Here is a 22,708-nt window from a genome sequence, read left to right as displayed (position 1 = left end):
TGCCAACTTGATTTCCAAGGCAAGTGACATTCACTGGCATATTGTGTCAGGCAGGTCCTGGCTCCCTTATTCCCTGGGAGAGAAACCTGAAGCCCAGAGAGCTTACCTGACTTACTCAAGGTCACCCAGCTCCAGTGTAGCAGGGCCAGAACTGAGGCTTGGGACTCGACCTCCACAGGTCGGCACTGCCCCTGTTGATCCTTGCCTGACGGGGCGGAAACCCTCACTCAACCGGTGAGCCATTCGTCTTCCTGATCTCCCCTGTGACTGGATGGGTGGTGGGTCCCAGTCCCAGAGTCGCCCCGGCAGTGGGACGCCACTCAGCAGAAACATCACTGGCATTGACGGAGGACAGTTGTTTATCTTGAGGACTATAATGTGCAGTTGCACGATGTTTGTCACCCCTCACCTCCTGGATGCCCAGAGCTCCTCACAGGGGCTTGCACCCATTTCCAAATGTCCTCGGGGTGCCACACGTAGCTGAGAATCCCCAAGGTCTGCACCGTACTCTCCCTGAACTCAGCGAGATCCAGGATTGGGCCCTGTGCCCAGACCCAGGACCTGGGGCTCAGCATGGCCACTGGGGTCCTGTTTGCACCACCCCCCAAATGCAATCCCCACTGTGCCAATCAGATCTACACGCCGGCGTCGTACAGACAAGGGTAGTGGAAGGGGAATGCCAGACTCTAGGAAGACACTTAAGGGTTCCATGGTTGTTGACCGTGCTGGGGCTGGTCCTACAGTGGTGGACGACAGGAGCAATGTCCTGCCCCCTTGGGATTCATTCCCTCTTCTGGAAGGGGGGAGAAATGACTCGTCTATGAAAAAGAAGTGAACGAATGAATAAGTAATTACAACATGCGCTAAGTATGGAGGGAACACACTCAGCACTGGAGGGAGCCGGTGTTCGTAGCGGTCAAGGAGGGCTCTCTGGGAGGCGATGGGTCAGATGTGACTTGAAGGAGGAGACACAGCTTGCTAAGATTTGGGGAAGACTGCCAGGCAGAGGGACGGGAGGGTGAAAGGGATTGGGTCAAGGTCTAGAGCAGAGGCCACTCTGTTGAGCGAGGGGAGAGAGGAATGGTATTAAGCGGGAAAGGGAAGCAGGACCAATTAAGCAGCCTCTTGTAGATCAAGGAGAGGGTCTGCTACTGAAGAAAAACAATGCGGGGTTTTGAGTAGGGGCTGATGTGATCCGCCTGCATTTTGTAGAGACCACAGCTGTTCAGAGAGGGGACCAGAGTGTGGAGTGGTGGCTGCAGGAGGCTGCTGGCCAGGGCAGGAGGAGGCCATGGTTGCCTAGAGGGCTTGCATGGTGCCAGTGGAGATGGAAGGAAGGGGCAGAATTCAGAGACTCCACCCCATGGAGGCAAAGCTTTCACTGTGAGCGTCACAAACAACATATACTGATCAAGTTCAACCAAGAAACCCAAGGCGACAGGGGTCACAGGACGACTCGAGCCTGTCCCTTCAGAGTGTTCACTGTTATAACCCCTCTATTCTGCCAGCAAGCCTTGGCCTCCAGCACATCAAAATGACTCAGAATGGACCAGCCCCTCATCCCCCATTAGACTATGAGCCCTCCAGGGCAGACAGTGTCCCCATCTGCCTGGCATCTTGGGCAGAGAGTAGATATGTGATCGATATTCACTTACTTGTATTAGACACTCAAAATTTGATTTTGAAAAGATCTGATATATTGTTTACTACAAAGAAAGGAGACTTTCCATATCTTAAAGGTATCTATCAAAATGTGCAAGAACAACCATGACGCATTGAAACGTGCGAAAACCAGCCTTTAGGTCTTAGCAAGCACGATATTGCCTTGTCGAGAGTCTGTCGCACACCCGGTTGTTCCCGCAGCTACCACCACTGGGAGCCGCGCGGCACACCCTCGGGGGTCAGTTCACAGCTACTGTGAAGCCTGGACAGGGCTGAAGGCTGGTGTGCCACCTGCCCTGACTTCCCTAGGTGTGGTTTGGAAGCACCTGTCGGTAGCTCCATTAACATTCCTCATCCTGGTACATCAGCTTACGGTGGAGCAGAGAATGTTGATACACCTGCCTCCCCGCTTGTCTCTGTGTTTCTTCAGGGCCGGGCCACAGCTTGTTTGTTGGTGGTGGCCCTCGCTCCTGGCACAGCACTTAGGATACGGATACTAGGGACTCAGTAAACGTCCGCAGGACCCACAAGGAATGAGCAAGACACTGTCAAGTTCACAGCACATCTACATTGGGTCTCCTCTCCCCTCCCTTCAGGCCACCTCTGAGGGCAAATACAAGAAACAATAAGAATTCTGTACAGCCTGTTTTGCTGATTGGTTTTCATTTCCATGATCCCCCTTGAACCTAACAACCAGGTGGTAAAGGACAGTGGGCTAGGGCTTGGCCTCTGGTGTCAGTAAGAACAGGTTTAAATGCAGCTCTACCGAATCTCTTTAGAATTAAGGCTTCTCACCTGCACAGTGATGACAGTAGGAACTTACCACGGAGGTATTTGTGAGGATTAAATGACTAGTAAGCACTTAGTATTACGTAGGGCACATGAGAGGCATTCAGTAAGTGTTAGCTTCTATAATTAATATGATAACTGTTAGCTTTTTCTTCTTATTATAGAAAGAATTATTTCCCTTCATTCTGTCATGAGCTAGCTGAAGTTCAGAAAACAGGAGTGACATGCCCAAGGACTCTTAGCCAAGAGTGATGATGACAAAATGAAGATGCTGGTGGTGATGATTATAAAAAGGACAATGGTGCTGCTGCGGCTGCTGATGGGGGTGACAGTAAGTGGCACATATTGTAGAAAGCACTTGACATACGTTATTGCATTCAATTGCCACTAGTATGTGGTAGTTGTTACTACTATTTTTCCCACTTAATGTGTAAAGAAACAAAGGCGTAAGAAAGTTAACTGATTCCCTCAAATCATACCACCAGTGGGACTCGAACTCAAGGCTGGGTAACTGCCAGTTTGAGTCTTAATGACTCCATTGTGACGCAAGCAAGACTAAAGACGTTTACAATTTTTAAAATACGGGAAAGGAACTTAAGAGTATTCATGGTTTTATCTGAGGGCCCTACCAAATTCTGGAATTCATTTTTCTCTTTTGTCTGAAGGCAATGTTAGCCTGGTTTCCTAAGAGCCTCTCACTCTTTCTTTAAATCCAAAGTAAAATGAGAAAGAATGGGGTGTGATATGCAAACAGAGTGGATTTCTGGTAGGTCCTTTATTTTTCTGTTGTTTTTCAAAATGAAAATTGTGTTGTTATATTTTTCTGATTATCATGAGTAATATGTACCCATTTTTAACAATTAAAGAAAGCATACAATGTAGAAAAGCATGAAAGGAAACAAAAGTCATCCCTAGACCTTCCATCCAGAGATGATATCCACTTGTGTTTTGGTACTTGGCACAGACATTGAATGTTGCTATAGAGAAGCCTAGAGCTAGTCCAATACTTATCCTTTAGGCAACTGGCTTTCTCCTGAAGAAATCCTTTCTTATGCTTCAAGTTATTAACTGAACTGTTTACTAACTGTGATGTGTCTGGGGTTGGTCTCCCCATAACTGTCTTTCTTAGAACACAGTGACTCTGTCTCAACTACAGATCCACTCTTCATTTACTTCCTATCTTAGATTTGAAAGCCTCTTCTGTTCTACCTGTTGGACTCTCTACTCCACAGACTGTGATTATCTGTATGTTGGATTAATTTTCTCCCTCTTCCATGTCTGTTGTCTCCTGAATGACTTTATTATCTTGTGTCTAAACAGATTTTGCATGCTTCAGGCAATCTCTCCCTTCTTTCTCTTCTTCATCTCTTCTCTTTTCTTCCTTCTTCTGGTCCCATGTTGGTGCATTCCCTGTGCCACTGCCTTTTGTCTTTCCAAGGTAGAATGAGTTGTTCCATCCAGATTGCCATCCGCCCCGATGTGGTGATTCATCCTCAACAACTTTTCTGATCTCATTCCACGATGTCTTTTCTTTCAAATCACAATTGGGGGTGTGAGTACTGTCTTTTAGTAACTTTTCCATAAATGGAGGCCAACATTAGGGCTGGGGAGCAGAGCAAACTTGGAGCATCTGGGCTCTGCTCTGGCCTCTGAGATTTTAAGTGACACGCACGAGAATCCATTCCAGGAGGTCAGGGGTACACCCAGCTTTTATGGGCTTCAACTGGTCTCCTCAAATTAGAATAGTCTTGGAAAATGAGAAGTCTTTTGGGGAGGACTGCTGCGGGGGGAAAGTATCTTCCCCAGGACTGCTGACTCATCTCCTCACTCTAGTCCCCCCACCAATCAGGGATGTTAGTGAGAGTTCTTAGGGGGTATTGAATCCCCTTCCCTGGTCAGTGCTGTTTCGGAAGGGTGGAGACAGGATGTCCTATGCTAGAATATCCTTCCCTGGTTGCCAATTTTCACAGCCTATGGTATGTTTCCTTCTTGGCTTGCTGCTGGCCATATTTTTTTTTCCGTATCAAAGTTAAGGTTTGTTTGTTTTTTTTTTTTTAACAACTTTTTTAAAGCTCATTTTGTTAGGTATTTGTGGGAGGAAGATCTGTCAGAAGGCTGTACATGACCACATTTACCTAAAATCCCTTGGTAACTCGTTTTGTAAAGTTAAGGTATTGGTGTTTCTTGTGGTAGGTATGCGGTTGGCACTCATTTTAAAATAACGTGCTTCAGAATTAAAGGGCAGTTGGAAACAATCCCTTCTGGCACAGGATTTTGACAAGGGGGTGCCTTCTTCCAAAATCTCTGGTCGGGGCCCTTTACTTTGTGGATCTTGTTGTTTACAAAAAGATTTTAGATGCCATATCTCACTGGATCTTTCTTCACAACCCAACTATGAGTTGTGAATTATCGCTGCAGATTAGGAAACTGAGGCTCTAGAAGACGAAGGGCTAATGTTACTGGTCCCACTTGTAAATGAAAGATGTGGAGACCGCTTTCAGGTAACAGATTTGAGCAATGGCTCCCAATGACCCCCTGGGCTGAATGCAAACAGGTGCATTAAGTGACCCACCCTGAACCAGCCATAAGCCCCAACTGACCATCGGGCTACTTGTAACCAGGCACAGTTACCGAAAAAGGAAAATTCCATATGTTCTCATACCTCCTCACTCCCTCCAATACTATAGCCCTTCATCGCCCCTCATGCCAACAGTTTCTCCTTTGCTGTCCTGCTCGCTGCCCCCTTGCAGTGACTGTATTCGATAAACTTCTATGTCCTTTGTTCTGCTTTGGGTGAATTCTTTTACTTCCTCCTGCTGCCGGCCTCCACCTGACTGGGCCACTCCAATCACCCCTGATTGCACCCACAAAAGGATGCAAAGTTGGATTTTCGGACTCAAAATCCTGCCTTCTTTTGACTGCACCTCTCAGCTCAAAAGGATAAAAGATGACAGTGGGTTCATGCTGCTGTTTCCACTCTGTATCCAGCGTGCCTCGCACGGAGTTCTCTTCACGTCACAGGACCCATACCTACTGCCTAGGAGTATGGTGCAGCTTAAACTTCGCAAATTGTGTTCATGTCTCTTGGCCGACATTCCTTGTTATCTTATTTGGTTCCTACTTGTTATTTTATTTGGCTATGTTATTCTGGATTCGCCGGAAGCAGACCCTGACATGGGTTTTGTGTGTGAGTTGTTTCTAGAAAATGCCGGTAAGGGTGTGGGTAACTGAAGGAAGTGTATAGAGGGTGTGTTATCAGCAAGTCACCTCTGTGGGCCACCAGAACTTAATCCAGTTGGGGCCTCTCGGGAAACCGTGTGGAAAACATATCTCGGAATGAAGACAGCAACGGTCCCTACCTCTTGGCATTGTTTTGAGGACCAAATGGAACGTGCTTAGCAATGTGTGCCTGCAGTATTCCAGAAGACTGCTCTATCATTTCTGCTTGTGGCTTCCCCCCACGCGGCCGTTAGTCCCTTCCCCCTCCTCTTCTATTTTCTAGCTCTTGCCAGGCACCTGGGTAAAATGTCAAATTTTATTTCATTTTTGTATAAAAGAAATAAAGGGCAACTGTCCAAACTATTCTATAATTCATATTATTACATTCTTTGAATGGAGCCACTATCATCAACTTGAAAAGCCCTTTATTAAGGGCTTTTAAATCTCCTTAATAGTCTCCACAGGTGTGCCCCATGCCACTTAATCCTTTAAACACATTTTCTCCTTAAGGAGGAGTTTTAAAAATACCTTTAAAGTTTTTTTAACTTAAGGGGCGCCTGGGTGGCTCAGTCGGCTAAGCATCCAACTTCGGCTCAGGTCACGATCTCACGGTTCGTGAGTTTGAGCCCCGCATCAGGCCCTCTGCTGTCAGCACGGAGCCTGCTTCGGATCCTGTGTGCCCCCTTCTCTCTTCCCCTCCCCTGCTTGTGCTCTCTGACTCTCTCAAAATAAACAAACTTTAACAACAAATTTTTTGTTTAATTTAATTTTGAAAATTCTTCACGGATATTTTGCTGTGCTTATTTCGTTAGACTTCATCTTTGGTGTCTGCTCATCTGTCCATTTTCATCCAACATTTACATTCTAAGTCCTGTGCTGGGCATTTTTAGGATCTACTAATCTATGTGATGAGTCCACATAACTACGTTAGGAGGGGGGTATTCTAATACCCATTTGAAAGATGAGGAAATCGAGAAACAGAGCAGCAAGACGGCTTGCTGAAGGCCACACAAGCTGTCACCAAGAGCTTCTGATTCCGATAAAAGATCCTCCCCCCTGCCCATTCTCTAGGAGACACTGGAGAGAGGGCAAAGGCACTATTTCCCAAACAGCTTTGTTTTGTGACAAAAATCAGGCCATCAGCCATCAGCAAGCACACCTGCGGCTTGCAGGGAGCTGGGACCAGGATGCACTTGGTGCAGGAAGGGGGGGCAGCGCGAGGGGGGGCTGTCTGCTCGGGAAGCCCCTCGCCTTGAAGGGTGCCTGTTCCGCCAAACGGGGAGAAGGCAGGTCTGTCCCCTCAGAGGGGGTGTCCAGCTCTTCAGGCATGTGCTTCCCAGGTAGGGAAGGACGGGACATGTGGCAGGTGCCGCCCAGGAATCCCCGGCAGGGGCTCGTCCCATCCTGACTCTCAGTGGGCACTTCTGGCTCCACGGCCAATAAGGCTTTGGTCCTACTGCAAGCCTCGATGTCCCCACCTGTAATCTGGGCACTTGATGAGCTCTTCAGAATCTCAGTAAAGCCACCTGTGGCACGTGCTTGGCACACGGTCAGTTATCACCTTGATGAGGCAGCCACCCTGGTGGCCAGGGGCACTGGCTTTGGAGTCAGATAAACAGCTTCACTTACAGCCTGTGTGACCACAGACAAGTCGTATCGATGGCTCTCAATTTTCTCATCTATAAAATGAGGACAGTTCCTACCTCTTAGCATTGTTTTGGGGGTCAAATGAGAGAGCTTCAGCACTGTGTGCAACACGTTGCAAAGGCTGCCCTGTAACAACTGGTACAGATATCCTTCTTCCCACGACGCAATCACTTAAATGCTTGTTGAGTATCGACCACGTGCCAGGCACGGTGCTCGGACATCGGGGTGAGCAAGGAGCAGCCTCAGCTTCTCCCAGGGCTTCTAGCATCTGGGAATCCACTGAGACAAAATAGCCAGACCGACCACAAGATTGACTTTCTCCTGTCCCCAGTCTCTCCTGGGCAATTACAGCAATGGCGAGAGTTAATGGATCAAGAACTTCCTACGTGCCAGGTTCTTGAAAAGTCTGCCCTCTGCAGGACAGAGGCATCGCTAAGTTCCCTTAGAAGGGATCCCTTAGAAAGAAGACAGCATCAGACATTGTTGGTCTTGGATAAAGAAGAATTACAAGTAGGGGCGCCTGGGTGGCTCAGTCGGTTGAGCGTCTGACTTTGGCTCAGGTCATGACCTTGCGATCTGTGAGTTCGAGCCCCACGTCGGGCTCTGTGCTGACGGCTCGGAGCCTGGAGCCTGCTTCGGAGTCTGTGTCTCCCTCTCTCTCTGCCCCTCCCCCACTCACACTCTGTCTCTTCTTCAAAAATAAATAAACATTAAGAAAATTTTTGAAAAAAAAAAAAAAAGAAGAATTACAAGTCATCAGGAGTCATTGCTCTGAACCAAAGGAGCAAAAGCCATTCCTTTTGTATCCAGAGATGCTGCAAAGTCAGGCTTCCACTGTCCAGCCCCATCCCTGCCTTCCACGTGGGGAGACTGAGGCCGGAGACGGGAAGTGAGACTCCCTGTCTCAGACTTTCCAACTACCTGTTTGCTGTGTGCACGTCCTTCGTGGCAATTTCTAGCTCCTGCCATGCTCAGATTGTGCCCACTGCTGGAAATGCCCCCAGCAGTGGAGGGACTTCGGGGCACCCAGGATATATGGGCAATTTACTCAGCACAGGCTTGGCCCTCAGTATGGGATATGTAAGCAATGGCACCTGTCTTGCCTCCCTCCCAGCCTAACTACCTGCCCAGGCAGGTAACCAGCAAAGGTCCTGACCAAGGCTGTGGTCTCGCCCACATGAAGCATGTCTTCTAAAGAAATTAAAGGGAGGCTGCTCTAGGAGGGGGAAGGAGACTCGAGTGTGTGTCTAGTTACAGAGAAGGAGGAGGTCCCTTTGCCACCACCCGTGCCTTCCATGGATGGTATCCTTCGTGATCTTTTGACCTCTTTATGCTTTTGCTTATCATGCTCTTCGGGGGTAGGCTGCGTGTTTCTTTTGCTCACTGGTGCTTTCCCCATAGCAAATTGTATCCCTTAATAGATGTTTGTTGAATGGGTGAGTGGATGAATAAATAGGAAATAATGGCCGTTAAGCAAGTCTTTCAAGGGAGAGTGGAAATTCATGATGTGGTCAAGGAACCGGTGGGGTGCAGAGCACAAGAGTGGTTTAGAGGGTGCCTGTTTGGAGACTGCAGAGGCATCCCTGGCACAGGACTATACAGAGCTAGGTGGACCCCAGGGGTCTGCAGGAGGTTTTAGCAGGAGGCAGGCAGATCAGACTGCTCTGGAAAGTGGTCCCTGATGCAGAGTGGAGCTGGGGTTGCAGAGGGAGAGTGCAGGTAGACAGGGACGCTGGTTAGGAGACGGCTGCTCAGAAAGTGAGAAAACATTGGGAAAATGTTTGTGATAAGGGCCTTGGTGCCTCTCAATCTCATTAACAGCCACCCTCTGTGATTCTGTCTTGCATTTGCATGAGATCAATCATGCGACTTCGTTAAATTCATTCCCGAACACTCCGCTCCGCTGAAACATAAATTGAGTCCCCTCTTGACTTCCAATTAGCATGCTTTGACAAAGACTTTATTCTGGTAGAATTTCTTTAATCTGGACTTTTAAGTCAAATTCTCAGGTTTGAACATCCACGTGGGAGTTTCCGGGGATGTTTTTGAAGAGTCTTGGGAGCAAATGGGCCATGTAACGCCAAACTGACTCTGCTAATTCTAATTAAAAATGAGGCGCTGCCACATCCTAATAGGTGAGGACAGCTGACGAGCAGGTCAGAAAACACAAGTAAAGTCTATCAGGATAAGCCCACGCTGAGGGGTTCTGGAGGGTAGGTTAACCACACCCTGATGGTCTGTTACTCAGTGTGGTCAGGAGTCTACGTTCCAATGAAGACAGAGGTCAGAGGGCTTGGTGGTACGTTCTTCCGGGCACGCCTTACCGTTCTTCCTCGTTTGCGTGGGCACTAGGGGGGTGTCGAAACAGACAAGCATGGGGCCTGGATAAGGGGTGCTGCAGGTATAAGGCAGCCTGGAATAAGGTCCAGGACCCTGGGGACACCTGTAACTGGAGACCAGCACACCCTCAGCCTGGGTCTTGGTTTTCCCAGCTGCAGAACGGATTGGTTTGTTCATTCTTTTTTTTTTTTTTTTTTTTTTTTTTATATGAAGTTTATTGACAAATTGGTTTCCATACAACACCCAGTGCTCATCCCAAAAGGTGCCCTCCTCAATACCCATCACCCACCCGCCCCTCCCTCCCACCCCCCATCAACCCTCAGTTTGTTCTCAGTTTTTAACAGTCTCTTATGCTTTGGCTCTCTCCCACTCTAACGTCCTTTTTTTTTTTTTTTTTTTTTCCTTCCCCTCCCCCATGGGTTCCTGTTAAGTTTCTCAGGATCCACATAAGAGTGAAACCATATGGTATCTGTCTTTCTCTGTATGGCTTATTTCACTTAGCATCACACTCTCCAGTTCCATCCACGTTGCTACAAAAGGCCATATTTCATTTTTTCTCATTGCCACGTAGTATTCCATTGTGTATATAAACCACAATTTCTTTATCCATTCATCAGTTGATGGACATTTAGGCTCTTTCCATAATTTGGCTATTGTTGAGAGTGCTGCTATGAACATTGGGGTACAAGTGCCCCTATGCATCAGTACTCCTGTATCCCTTGGATAAATTCCTAGCAGTGCTATTGCTGGGTCATAGGGTAGGTCTATTTTTAATTTTCTGAGGAACCTCCACACTGCTTTCCAGAGCGGCTGCACCAATTTGCATTCCCACCAACAGTGCAAGAGGGTTCCCGTTTCTCCACATCCTCTCCAGCATCTATAGTCTCCTGATTTGTTCATTTTGGCCACTCTGACTGGCGTGAGGTGATACCTGAGTGTGGTTTTGATTTGTATTTCCCTGATAAGGAGCGACGCTGAACATCTTTTCATGTGCCTGTTGGCCATCTGGATGTCTTCTTTAGAGAAGTGTCTATTCATGTTTTCTGCCCATTTCTTCACTGGGTTATTTGTTTTTCGTGTGTGGAGTTTGGTGAGCTCTTTATAGATTTTAGATACTAGCCCTTTGTCCGATATGTCATTTGCAAATATCTTTTCCCATTCCGTTGGTTGCCTTTTAGTTTTGTTGGTTGTTTCCTTTGCTGTGCAGAAGCTTTTTATCTTCATAAGGTCCCTGGTTTGTTCATTCTTACAGTGGACACAAGTTACTGAGTTCCTGCTGTAAGCTGGGGCCGTGCTGGGTACCGGGTCTACAGCCCTGAAGGAGCCACGGCGCCTGGGCTACACGGATCTAAAATCCTGCGGGTGCACGGTGTTTTCTGGCTCAAGACCCCAGAATGCCCAAACAGATGCTTTCTGCATCTCAGTGCTGGCCCCCCTCCCCCTCCTGCCCGCATCACCAGCCAGGGGCTTTGTCTGCCTTTCCATGAGCCGAGCCCAAGGGCTGGAGAGTTAACACATCTTCCTTCCCCAGGACTGACTGCAGGGACTCTCTGTAAATACTTCTTTGGGGTCGGGGTGACTTGGGGGCATCTAATGGGCAGGAGGTGGTCTTTATGGGCAGCTCAGTATGCTAGCGGTGCTGAGATCAAGAGAGAAAGAGAAGAAGGTTTCCAACAACTTTTGCTACATGCTGTGAATTTAAACTGCTTCTTTTTGGACATGGGGCTGGGACTGACACCTCTAGGAATGTGACTGTGGGCTGGGCTATGGCGGGTGGGGTGGCTGGCTGGGCATTTTCAGGCTTATCATGAATTCTCCTTTGCCTTTTCCTGGATCGTCCTTCTAGAAGTCCCCAAGGACGTGCTGTCATGCCCACTTTACTGACGGGTGGGGAGAACACATGATTTGCTTTTCAAACCCAGACATTTTCAGAGTCTGTGGGTGCCACTGAGAATCACCTCGGACATCAGGTATAATCTGAACCGACTACTGATGCGAGAATCGAGGCCCAAGGTAAAAACTCTCAGCTAAGGTCCCACAGCTGGTAAGGCAGTGGCAGAAGGTGGGATTCGAACCCAGATCTACTGGACTTTCCATGAAATCGTCAGGCAAGGCAAACATCTTAAATGACATCACAGCCACCTGTGCTGACCGTGGACAGTGTGACTGTCTATGCAGTTATGGCAAGTAACTCTAATGTGCCTAAGACTCTTTCTAGGTAGGTAACATTATTCCCAATTTACAGACGAGGAAACCGAGACATGGAAAGGTGAGGTGACTGCCCAAGGATTGGGCAGACAGGATTTGACGCGTGGTCTTCCAGCCATGCCAGCTCTGAGGCTGAGTGAGGGAGAGCAGAGAAGGAAGCCCACATTCAGATGATGAAAACAGGGGACCCAGACAATGGAACGCGTGACATGCGGCCAAGTTTAGACTATGCGCGTGCAACCTCATTGGGCCCTGCAGCTTTTTCTGACTTTCTTGGGAGTCTCTCTGAGCAGTGCGGGGAGCTTATCTTTCTTTCCCAGGTGCCTTCCTCAGCTCCGCACTCAGCTCAGCTCAGCTTCTGAGGCCATGGCAGGCGCTCATGCTGAGCTAAAAGCTCCCAGGGACCCAGTGGCCCCAGCCACATTTCCTGGAGCCTGGCTCTGCTCAGCCCGGCTCCTGAGGGTTACCTGCCTGCGAGCCGAGCCAGACTGCAACTCCCGCTGGCCCTTTTCCACAGCCTGGGTTCCTCCCTCCACCTCAAGTGCCAGCCTTTTTGAGAAAAGGCCAAAGCCGCTGAGACAGAGGAGAAGCAGGAGAGGGCCTGCAGCTGTCCACGAGGCTGGCCTGACCCTGGTGGTCTCCTCCATGGGGAGCCTCCTTCCTCCTCCTCCCACCCCTGCCTGCCCGGAACACTCCTTCTTACCTTTTCAGCTTCACTGCTTGTCACTACCTGTCCCCTGACAGCCAGGCTGCTGGCACCTTCTTCTCTGCGCCCACGGGCCCTGCACACCGAGAGATGCCCCTGTCAAGAGGCCCAGACAAGGTGCTTGGGGAGGGCGTGTGCAGCGAAGGGGGATCATGGGTGAACTATCACGTGAACAATTGAAGGGGAGAATCTAGAAACGAGTACGTGACGGAGCTGACAGGCAAAGAAGAACTAAAACTCGGTGTTTCAGGGGCAGGACTGGCTTAGAACCTGCCTCTTGAGGAATCATGTTGTCCCTTCTTGGGCCATGCCTTTCCAGCTGGGGTGGACTCCAGGTCAACCTGGCTCCTGCCATGAAATCCTGTCAATAAGCTTCCTTGTATCCCTCAAGTGACAGGGAGCTCACTCCTTTGAGAAGCAAAGCGCTTGAATCTGAGTCTGACCCCAGCTGAGACCTCACAGAGAAGTGAGGTTCCCTTTTCTGGAGCTTCTCTGAGGCTGGCAGGTGCACCACGGAAACTCCAAGCATCCCAAAGCTTCCAAGATCTACGTGGGAGACCTGAAACCATGCAATTCCTAGAGCAGAACACAGGCGGTAATTTCTCTGACATCGGCTGTAGAAACATTTTTCCAGTTATGTGTCCTCTGGCAACGGAAACAAAAACAAAATTAAACTATTGGGACTACACCAACAAAACAAAACAAAACAAAACAAAACAAAACAAAACAAAACAAAACACTGCTTTTATACAGTGGAGGAAACCATCAACAAAACCAAAAGGCAATTTACTGAATGGGAGAACATATTTGCAATGATATATCTGATAAGGAGTTAATATCCAAAATATAGCAATGACTTACACAATTCAACACCAAAAAAAAGCAATCTAATTTAAAAATGGGCAAAAGACATGAACAGACATTTCTCTAAGAAAGACCTACAGATGGCCAACAGACACATGAAAAGATGCTCAGTATCATTCATCATCAAGGAAATGCAAATCAAAACCACAATGAGAGACCGCCTTGCACCTGTCAGATTGACTCGTATCAAGAAGATAAGAAATGACAAGTGTTGGTGAGGATGTGGAGAAAAAGGAACCCTTGTGCACTGTTGGTGATGTGAATTGGTCCAGCCACTGTGGAAAACAATATGGAGGATCCTCAAAAAATTAAAACGAGAACTACCATATGACCTGGTAACTGCACTACTGGGCATTTACCCAAAGAAAACAAGACACTAATTAGGGGTGCCTGGGTGGCTCAGTCGGTTAAGCATCTAACTTCGGCTCAGGTCATGATCTCACAGCTCGTGGGTTCAAGCCCCACATCAGGCTCTGTGCTGACAGCTCAGAGCCTGGAGCCTGCTTCGGGTTCTGTGTCCCCCCCCCCACTCTCTCTCTGCCTCTCCCCCACTGGCTCTGTCTCTTTCTCAAAAAGAAAACAAGACACTAATTCAAAAAGATATATGCACCTCTGTGCTTTGCAGCATTATTACAACAGCCAAGATATGAAAGCAGCTCAAGTGTCCACTGACAGATGACTGGATAAAGAAGAGATGGGGTGTGTGTGTGCGTGTATGTGTGTGTATGTATGTGTATCTGAATGCTGGCATGTTACTCAGCCATAAAAAGAATGCAGTCTTGCCATTTGCAATGACACGGATGGAGGTAGAGAGTATAATGCTACACAAAACAAGTCAAAGAAAGACAAACACCATATGATTTCACTCTATGTGGAATTTAAGAAACAAAATGAGCAAACAAAATACAAAAGAGACATGTCTCACATGTCTAAAAGACAGACCTTAAAATACAGAGAACAGGGCGCCTGGGTGGCTCAGTCGGTTAAGCGTCCGACTTCAGCTCAGGTGACAATCTCACGGTCTGTGAGTTCGAGCCCCGTGTCGGGCTCTGGGCTGATGGCTCAGAGCCTGGAGCCTGCTTCCAATTCTGTGTCTCCCTCTCTCTCTGCCCCTCCCCCGATCATGCTCTGTCTCTCTCTGTCTCAAAAATAAATAAACGTTAAAAAAAAAAAAATTAAAAAAATACAGAGAACAAATTGGTGGCTTCCAGAGGGCAGGTGGGTGGGGAAACAGGTGAAGGGGATTAAGAGTACACTTATCTTGAGGAGCACTGAGTAAAGGACAGGATTGTTGAATCATTATGTTGTACACCTGAAACTAATATGATACTGTATGTCAACTATGCTGAAACAAAAAAAGAAAAAAGAAAAAAAAAATCCCAGCTCCTTAGCGTAGTGGTGAGATCCTCCATCATGGGGCCTCTGCTATCCCTCTAACTTCATCTCCTTCCCTTGCTAACAACACTTGAGCTTTCCTTGACCCATTCAAGCAAGTTCCTGCCTCAGGACCTTTGCACATCCTAGATCCTCAGAGGGCTGCTTCCTTCTTAGCATCTGAGTCTTGCCGCCAGTGCTAGCTTCTCACAGAGGACCTTCCCATTCACCCTCAGTAAAGCTGCCGTTCCTTCTAGGACTCTAGCCCCTTACTCTATTTATTCCTTCTTAGCATTTGTCACTAATTTTAAAGTATTTATTAGTTTAATGGCCAAGGTTCTATAACTACGCATTGGTGGTGGGGCAGCTTGGGGTCTGAAAAAGACCTCTCCTCCATCCCCATGAGACATAAGGTCCAAGAACAAAGACCACATCCCTGTGTCATTCCCCGGTGCCTGGATCAATATAAGAAGTGCTTGGTAAATACTTTTTTTAAAAAAATATTTATTTATTTGTTTGAGAGAGAGAGAGAGCAGGGGAGGGCAGAGAGAGAGGGAGGCAGAATCCAAAGCAGGTTCTGTACTGTCATTGCAGAGCCTGACACGGGGCTCGAACTCATGAACCAGGAGATCATGACCTAAGCCGGAATGCTTGGATGCTTAACAGACTGAGCCACCCAGGCTCCCCAGTAAATACTTTTAAACTAAGGAATGCGCTTACCTAATCCACCTTATCTTTCCAATTCCTCCCTTCTAGACTTGATAGTCAATCTCACTAAATTTGCATTTCCCAGGTTGATCTATAACTATCAGTTTGAGTGTCTGTCTTCTTAATTAGAGTATGAACTCTAGATGAAAAGAAAACATCTCTGACTCTAGTCCTGCATCCTCAGCACGGAGTGCAGTACCTGGCACCTAGCATGTGTTCAAAATCTTTTGTCGAATGAATTCATTTGGGACGTAACTGAGAATAAGTGAAAGAGAAAAAAAAAATCCTGTAAAGAGCCCACACAGAGAAAATCCATGCACTAAAGCATGTATTATTCTCCTCATAAAGAGAGCACCCGTGGGCCCTTTTCAGGCATAATCCTAACAAGCTTGATTTTCTATTTTCTCCATATTGTATTTAAATAAAGAAGTTGGGTGCACAGAGGGAGAACCCCAGGGCAAGGCAGTGCACTGACAAGGTCTGATAAATGAGACTCAGCGGCAGGTAAGACTTCCCATTAGAGGCTGTCACTGCCTTAGGAAAACAGCCCCCCAAGCACTGGGTTTGATGTTCTCTCAGAGCCAGCTCTCTCGCCAAAGGCTTGTTTGAGTTAGGGAAGTTTTTCAAGTCTCCCAAGCGTGGTTTCTGGAATTGCAGAGTCCCAGGGGACCTGCCCAAAGCAGGGCTTCTGCTCACAGGCAGGTGCCCTTCTTCAGCATGAAGCTGACCCGCTAAGGGAATCCTTACAGCAGCCCCTATTTCTCAACTGCTTTCCAGGAGCTGGGACCTGATTAGCCACTTAACAGAGATTTTTTTTTTTAAACTTACGCCAATCGGTAAGGTGTGCATCAACCTGTTAGACAGGAGGCAGCTCAGGCACGTTAGCTTAGGCACGAGCTAACGTGCCTAAGGTCACACAGGTGCAAAGGGGGGTTCTGGCCGTCAGGCCCCAGGCTGGGTGAGCGGGAAGCCCAGAGGGTCTCAACTGCATCGAGCTGCCCACGGGAGGCATGAAATAGAGGAAATAGAGGAAATGGCCTTCCATATTCTCGGTTTTTATTTCCCCTCATGCAAACTTAGAGCACGAAGGACGCCAGAGCAGATTAATTCCCTCCAGAGGATCCCACGCCCCAATCCCCAGAACCTGTACATGTGCCACCTTACAGGGCAAAGGGGCTTTGCGGGTGGGATTGAATGAAGGATTTTAGGATGGGAAAGATCCTGGATTAACCAGGTAGATGATCCTTTTAAGGATCCTCAAAAGAGAAAGGCAGGAAGGTCAGAGTCTGAAAAAGAGATGTTACTATAGAAGCAGAAGCTTGAAGATGGAGGAGGCGCCACACGGGAAGCAGTGTAGAAGCCTCTAGAAGCCTCTAGAAGCCAGGGGATGAATTCCTCCCTGGAACCTCGGGAAAGAACATAGCCCGCCGACCCATTTAGACAATTGAGCTCGGAACTGTAAGATAATATATGTGCTGATTTAACCCACTGAGTTTGTGGTAACTTGTTACAACAGTAATAGGAACCCGATACAGATTCAAAACATGATGCATCCAAACAGACAAAGTGCCCAGAAAGATCTTGGCTTGAAGCCAAGGGATGGGTTTGAAGACCCTGCTCCTGCCTCTTCTGAGCACATGAGCAAGAGCACGTGATTCGTCCCCCGCTGTCGTAGCATCCCCCCTCACCCCCACTTACGGAGTCAAACCCCTCCGGGTGTGGTATCCTGACACAAGAGAAGGTCACAAGTAGATTTTAAGCTCCTTTCCTATTCCAATACAAACACTTTGAGATGCAACCTTGGAATGTGGGACCTTAAGAATCTTCTTTTTTATTAAAAAATTTTTTTAACGTTTATTTATTTTTGAGAGAGAGAGAGAGAGATACAGAGTGCAAGGGGGGAGGGTCAGAGAGAGAGGGAGACACAGAATCCGAAGCAGGTTCCAGGCTCTGAGCTGCCAGCACAGAGCCCGATGTGGGGCTCGAAACCACAAACTATGAGACCATGACCTGAGCCGAAGTCGGACACTTAACCGACTGAACCACCCGCGTGCCCCCTAAAACCGTTTATTCATTTTTGAGAGAGAGCAAGAGAGAATGAGCATGAGTGGGGGAGGTTCGGAAAAAGGGGGACAAAGGATCTGAAGTGGGCTCTGTGCCGTCATCACACTTGACAGGGCTCGAACCCACAAACCGTGAGATCATGACCTGAGCCTAAGTCCGATGCTCAACCGACTGAGCCAGTCAGCCACCCTGACCCTAAGAATCTTCTTGATTGAAACTGTTTTTTGAGAAGGGGAACTAGTGTTTGCTGAGCATTTACTATGTGCCTGGCCAGGTTCTAGGTGTGCTAGGCAGGTGATTTCACAGGTGTAGAGCACAGGGTGTGGCACTGAAATGCTCCGACTTGAAAACAAGCTTGCCTGACATTGGCAGTGTGACCCTGTATGAGCATCTTCTCTCTGTGCCTCAGTATCTTCATCTGTAAAATGGATAATAATCACATAGGCTTTTGGTGGGAATCACAGGAGTTAATGCATGATACACAGCGGCCACTGAGTAAAAGGTCATTATTTAGATATAAGGAAAGAAGTAGAGAAGTGAGGACACACACACACACACACACACACGCAGACTCGCCCCACATCACACAGCAACAGGTGGAAAAGCCAGGTTGGTTCGAGTCTGGAGCCTGTATTTATTCCAAAACACCAGCTAACGACAGTGGTTCTAAACTAGGAGTGACTCTGCCCCCAGGGGCACGTGGCGACGTCTGGAGACATTTTCGGTGTAAAAGGAGATGTTACTGGTGGCTGGGGGGGGGGGGTAGAGTCCAGGGTTGTGGCTCAACGGGGCACGATGCCCAGGACGGCCTGCACCACGAAGGAGTATCCAGCCCCAATGCCGGCGGTGCAGAGGCTGAAGTTCTAGAAGTTTCTCCAGAAACTCACGTAAGGGCATCATTAAATTACCGTGTGTTCACCATCTTGGAGGACTTGTGAAAATCCAAATTTCTATCAGACCACTCATCATTTTTTTCTAGACCTCTGAATTTATAGTTTGTGTTGTTATAGAATACATTTAAATATGACTTCATAAAGGGCAGGGGGAGGCAAGAAAGGAAATTAAAACTCACCCAGCACCTTCTGTGAGCCAGGCAGTGTGACTGTCACTAAACAAGGGGAGGCTGGTAGCCTCATTTTGCAGACGAGCCAATAGGGCTCAGGGAAGCTAAGTGTCACAAGGAGTGCGGGGGCGGCCTGATCGGACCCCAAGCCCATGCCTCTCTCTCAGTGCCATGTGGCACGGGTGAGTTTCCTACTCTTTTTTCCAGAACATAAAAGAAGGAAATGAGGGGGAGCTGGATCTGTGTTTGGCGGTGTTTAAAGATCCACCCCCCCCCCCGATTGGTGAGACAGCTCAAGATGCCTGCAGGAACCCTGGTTTGCAGGAATCTGGCCCCACGGCCCATGATGTGCCATCCAGGCAAACACAGTATTTCAAAGCATATGGCTCCTGAATTAAAGGACATAATGCAGAGACCTGAAGCAGGGCCGAGTGCCTGGCCTGGGACCTCTCTCCCTCCAGCCAGCCATTTCTGGAGGGTGGGAAGGAACTGTGGCCAGGGCAAGGGGCCCCAGTCCTTTCTGTGATACTAACTGTGACATGGGGGATGATTGCTTACTCTTGTACTCCCACTTTTCCTACCTATAAAATGGGCGCATTGATCCAACAGGTGATGGATGTGACAGTGGTTGCTTATTATTACCGCGTTACGATTACTACGACCACTACTGTTGAAAGACTCGCCTCGGAGCAGCTCTCCGAGGACATCTGGGGCGTACCTTCTCTAGTCTGTTACCCACACAGCAGCCAAAGTGAGCATTTGGAACGGAAATCACATTCCGTCAGCCCTCTGGTCAGACTCTCCCACACTCTGCCCCTGTGCTTGGATCCAACAGCTAACCTAACGGTTCCCTCCAGTTCCCTCCTCCTCTCTCACTTCCCTTCCCTTTCATGTCACTCCCGCCATATACATGTCCTCACTCTTTCCAGAACTGAGCTTAATATGGTAGCCCTCGTCTCATGTGGTTGTTGAGCGCTGGACACGTAGACAGTCTGAACTGAGATGTACTGTTAAGTATAAAGTACACACCAATTCCAAAGACTGAGTATAGAAAAAAAAATTTAGAATGCCCATTAACACAGGTTATATAATGATTCCATGCTGAACTAATGTTTTGGATATATGGGGCTGAATACAACACATTCTCAAAAGCAATTTTACCGGTTTCTTTTTTACTTTTCTTAACGTGGCCACCAGAAGCATATACATTTGTGGCTTGAATTCTCTCTTTTTAAAAAAATTTTTGGGGCGCCTGGGTGGCTCAGTCGGTTGAGAATCTGACTTCGGCTCAGGTCATGATCTCACGGTTTGTGAGTTCGAGCCCCACGTCGGGCTCTGTGCTGACAGTCCAGAGCCTGGAGCCTGCTTCGGATTCTGTGTCTCCCTCTGGCTCTGCCCCTCCCCTGCTCATGCTCTGTGTCTCTCTTTCAATAATAAATAAACGTTAAAAATTTTTTTTAAATAAATAAATAAAATGTTTAACATTTATTTATTTTTAAGAGAGAGAGAGAGACAGACAGACAGGTGCTCCGAATTCTACTTCTATTGGGCAGCACTGTTCTAGAACATGCCAGGCAGATTCTTGCCTAGGTTATTCCCTCTGCTAGAAGATTTTCCCTTTAGTTGTCTGCACATGGGCCACATCCAAGCTTGCCTTGTGTACGTTGACCCATTTCATCCTCAGGGCACCTGTGACCCATTTTACGTGTGCAGGAAGTGACACAAGAGAGGGTAAGAGGTCAAGGCCACACTGGCAGTTGTGTGGGGACTCAAACCAAGGGGGGCGCTCTGAGCCAAGGTCCTTCCACACTTCATGTTGCCTCCCTGGGAAACATCACTTTTTGCTCCTTTAGAGTCCACGTTTTGGTGCCTAACAACCCCTCTGAATGCTGGCCATCCTGTCCCAAATATGGGCTGAGCAGAAATCCTTCAAGTACTTTTATCAGAGGGAACCTTACCCTCCTTCAAATCAACAGAAAGATGATGGACAGTGTGTGGACACAGTGGGCCACTTTTCCATTTTAGCAGCTTGTTTTCGACACCTGGAGAAGTGAATCATGATCATGTAAGTGTATCTCAGTGGGAAAAATGCAGATTTAAATAAGGTTAATACCAACTCCTTCAGCCCCCTCGAGAGTCTGGCCATTAAAACTGTGAGAGAAGAAAGAGAGGTCTGCTCTCCACCCCCGCTCCAGCCCCAGTGCGTGGACTCTATGTCCACGTGCACTTTTGACACACGTCCAAATGTCTCACTTCCTGTCTCAAGTAACTCGAGTTTCTTGTTAAGGGAGGTAACGTGGGTAATATACTTAGCATTGTGCCTGGCCCATAATAAGTGCTCAATAGGGGAATGAGGAGGACGGAGAGTTCAGGATGACCTACAGGGCAAGTAGGTCGTTGGTGGCTCCATCCACTGAAATAAGGGGATACGGGAGGAAAAGCAGATGTAGAGAGAAAATGATGATTTTGGACTGGGCGTGTTTTTAGGAACCCATATGATCTCTATGTGGCGTTGTGCCTTAAGGGAGTAGACACCTGGGTCCGGAGCTTGGGAGGGAAGTGCAGCGGAAGAGCGGGAGCTCCGAGAAGAGTGGACACGGACACAACTAGTGGAGAAGACCATCGTGGGGCAGCGTTTGCAGTGAGGAGCGCACGGGCCAAGGGCAGAACTGGGGAGGGCCAGCATCCATGGATCGGAAGAAGAAGACGGCGGGAGGGGACAGAGGAGGGGCAGCCAGAAAGGTTGGGGAAGATGTAGGAGACACAGCTGCCATAGTCCGAGGAGGAAGAGAACCACCTAGAGCCCCACTAAACGGGACAGAAAGAAGGACAGCAAGGAGGCTCACGTCTGCTCAGGTCCGGTTTTGGTGCAAACCGCTGAAAAATAATTGTTTCTTCTGAGATTTTTGAATTTTGGACTTGCAGACGAGGGAACGTGGGCACGACCGGCACGGAGTCATGCCATCCTGTGGGGCTTCGGGAAAGGACTGCTTTTGGCAGATGCCTCCAGCCATCAGTCCCTTTAGGGTCAGCCTCAGCGGCAGAGAACCGCCTGGCCCCCGCGCACGCCCTTCCCAGAATGGCCCGCTTCCGACGACTACAGGGGGAGGGGTAGAAAGGCCTGGGCCACAGCACGGCCCAATCTAACAGGCCATTTCAGCTGCAGACTCCCCATGGGGCTGGCTGAGCTGCCCTTGGGCTTGTATCACAGCCCAACCTCTCCCTCTGCCCTCTCCGTGCCTCTCAACGGGTGAGAACCCCTGGCCAACGTCCCTCATCCCAAACTGCACCTCGGCATCAGATTCTGGACAAGCCACCCTGTGACGGGCCTGTACTTTACACATGTCAGCTCACCCGTCCGGGGATGGCTAATGGTCAGGTCTACACTACCATGTCTAAGACTGACCCCCGATCTACTTCGCTTCACCACCTCAGTTAACAGCAGCTTCATGCTTGGGGTCTCTCGGCTCTGGTCTTGCTTTCATATCCCACGTCCAGCCTGCCAGAGCATTCTGCCCATGAAAACTTACAAAGGTTGCTGTGTTGGGAATCCACCATTTCTCATCACTTCCTCCACCGCCACCCTGGTCCAAGCAGCCACTGCCATTTGCCTGAATGGTTGTAAGAACCTCCTGACTGGTTTCCCAGCTTTTACCCTTGGCCTCCTACAGGCTGTTTTAACACGGCAGTCAAGAACATCCTTTTAATAACCACATGCGAAGTAACTGCTTGAGCTGAAGCCGACCCAAGAACATCCTTTTAAAAAGGAGCTTCGAGGGGCGCCTGGGTGGCAGGGTGGGTGAGCGTCCAGCTCTTGATTTCAGTTCAGGTCATGATTTCACAGTTCATGGGATCAAGCCCCACACTGGGCTCTGCACTGACTCTGAAGAACCTGCTTGGGATTCTCTCTCCCTGTCTCCCTCTCTCTCTCTCATTGCCTCTTCCCTGCTCGTACGTGTGTGCTCGCTCTCTCTCTCTCTCTCTCAAAATTAAACACACATTAAAAACATAAAATGTTTTTATGTGCATTTAAGTGACAGAAGCTGTCACTCCTCAGCCCCAAA

General features: G+C 48.4%; 1 protein-coding gene across 3 annotated transcripts in view; it reads right to left on the bottom strand.

Moving 5' to 3' along the window:
- SLC2A9 (solute carrier family 2 member 9) overlaps positions 1-22,708 on the bottom strand; it is a 256,488-nt gene that overhangs the window by 21,303 nt on the left and 212,477 nt on the right. The window lies entirely within an intron of this gene.

Source organism: Lynx canadensis, chromosome B1 (genome assembly GCF_007474595.2).
Source record: "Lynx canadensis isolate LIC74 chromosome B1, mLynCan4.pri.v2, whole genome shotgun sequence".
Classification (NCBI taxonomy): Eukaryota; Metazoa; Chordata; class Mammalia; order Carnivora; family Felidae; genus Lynx; species Lynx canadensis.
This window is presented reverse-complemented; position numbering and strand designations above follow the sequence as displayed.